General features: G+C 53.3%; 10 non-coding genes across 10 annotated transcripts; all 10 read right to left on the bottom strand.

The window, feature by feature from the left end:
- Positions 1-28: 28 nt before the first annotated feature.
- Pmar_PMAR002121 lies at positions 29-100 on the bottom strand. The gene has a single exon. It is a non-coding gene; the product is annotated as a tRNA-Cys (tRNA).
- An 82-nt stretch (positions 101-182) lies between these two features.
- Pmar_PMAR002122 lies at positions 183-254 on the bottom strand. Its single transcript has one exon. It is a non-coding gene; the product is annotated as a tRNA-Cys (tRNA).
- An 82-nt stretch (positions 255-336) lies between these two features.
- Pmar_PMAR002123 lies at positions 337-408 on the bottom strand. Its single transcript has one exon. It is a non-coding gene; the product is annotated as a tRNA-Cys (tRNA).
- Positions 409-490: 82 nt separating this feature from the next.
- On the bottom strand, positions 491-562 carry Pmar_PMAR002124. Its single transcript has one exon. It is a non-coding gene; the product is annotated as a tRNA-Cys (tRNA).
- Positions 563-644: 82 nt separating this feature from the next.
- On the bottom strand, positions 645-716 carry Pmar_PMAR002125. The gene has a single exon. It is a non-coding gene; the product is annotated as a tRNA-Cys (tRNA).
- An 82-nt stretch (positions 717-798) lies between these two features.
- On the bottom strand, positions 799-870 carry Pmar_PMAR002126. Its single transcript has one exon. It is a non-coding gene; the product is annotated as a tRNA-Cys (tRNA).
- An 82-nt stretch (positions 871-952) lies between these two features.
- Pmar_PMAR002127 lies at positions 953-1,024 on the bottom strand. Its single transcript has one exon. It is a non-coding gene; the product is annotated as a tRNA-Cys (tRNA).
- Positions 1,025-1,106: 82 nt separating this feature from the next.
- Pmar_PMAR002128 lies at positions 1,107-1,178 on the bottom strand. Its single transcript has one exon. It is a non-coding gene; the product is annotated as a tRNA-Cys (tRNA).
- Positions 1,179-1,260: 82 nt separating this feature from the next.
- Pmar_PMAR002129 lies at positions 1,261-1,332 on the bottom strand. Its single transcript has one exon. It is a non-coding gene; the product is annotated as a tRNA-Cys (tRNA).
- An 82-nt stretch (positions 1,333-1,414) lies between these two features.
- Positions 1,415-1,486, bottom strand: Pmar_PMAR002130. The gene has a single exon. It is a non-coding gene; the product is annotated as a tRNA-Cys (tRNA).
- Positions 1,487-1,501: the final 15 nt, after the last annotated feature.

The raw sequence follows: 1,501 nt of genomic DNA on the forward strand, positions 1-1,501 counted from the left end.
TGGAACAGATGTTTGGCGATATTTATACAGGGCGCGCCCGGATTTGAACCGAGGACCTGCTGATCTGCAGTCAGCCGCTCTACCACTGAGCTACACACCCGTGATCGTTGCGAAAATTCACGTGCTTGTAACCCCAGCCAAGCCACAGAATGGTTTTAACAGATGTTTGACGATATTGATACAGGGCGCGCCCGGATTTGAACCGAGGACCTGCTGATCTGCAGTCAGCCGCTCTACCACTGAGCTACACACCCGTGATCGTTGCGCAAATTCACGTGCTTGTAACCCCTGGCAGGCCACAGGATGGTTGGAACAGATGTTTGACGATATTGATACAGGGCGCGCCCGGATTTGAACCGAGGACCTGCTGATCTGCAGTCAGCCGCTCTACCACTGAGCTATACACCCGTGATCGTTGCGCAAATTCACGTGCTTGTAACCCCAGCCAAGCCACAGAATGGTTTTAACAGATGTTTGACGATATTGATACAGGGCGCGCCCAGATTTGAACCGAGGACCTGCTGATCTGCAGTCAGCCGCTCTACCACTGAACTACACACCCGTGATTGTTGCGCAAATTCACGTGCTTGTAACCCCTGGCAGGCCACAGGATGGTTGGAACAGATGTTTGACGATATTGATACAGGGCGCGCCCGGATTTGAACCGAGGACCTGCTGATCTGCAGTCAGCCGCTCTACCACTGAGCTACACACCCGTGATCGTTGCGCAAATTCACGTGCTTGTAACCCCAGCCAAGCCACAGGATGGTTGGAACAGATGTTTGGCGATATTTATACAGGGCGCGCCCGGATTTAAACCGAGGACCTGCTGATCTGCAGTCAGCCGCTCTACCACTGAGCTACACACCCGTGATCTTTACGAAAATTCACGTGCTTGTAACCCCAGCCAAGCCACAGGATGGTTGGAACAGATGTTTGACGATATTGATACAGGGCGCGCCCGGATTTGAACCGAGGACCTGCTGATCTGCAGTCAGCCGCTCTACCACTGAGCTACACACCCGTGATCGTTGCGCAAATTCACGTGCTTGTAACCCCAGCCAAGCCACAGGATGGTTGGAACAGATGTTTGGCGATATTTATACAGGGCGCGCCCGGATTTAAACCGAGGACCTGCTGATCTGCAGTCAGCCGCTCTACCACTGAGCTACACACCCGTGATCTTTACGAAAATTCACGTGCTTGTAACCCCAGCCAAGCCACAGGATGGTTGGAACAGATGTTTGACGATATTGATACAGGGCGCGCCCGGACTTGAACCGAGGACCTGCTGATCTGCAGTCAGCCGCTCTACCACTGAGCTACACACCCGTGATCGTTGCACAAATTCACGTGCTTGTAACCCCAGCCAAGCCACAGGATGGTTGGAACAGATGTTTGACGATATTGATACAGGGCGCGCCCGGATTTGAACCGAGGACCTGCTGATCTGCAGTCAGCCGCTCTACCACTGAGCTACACACCCGTGATCGTTGCATAA

Source organism: Perkinsus marinus, assembly GCF_000006405.1.
Source record: "Perkinsus marinus ATCC 50983 genomic scaffold scf_1104296933140, whole genome shotgun sequence".
Lineage (NCBI taxonomy): Eukaryota > Perkinsozoa > Perkinsida > Perkinsidae > Perkinsus > Perkinsus marinus.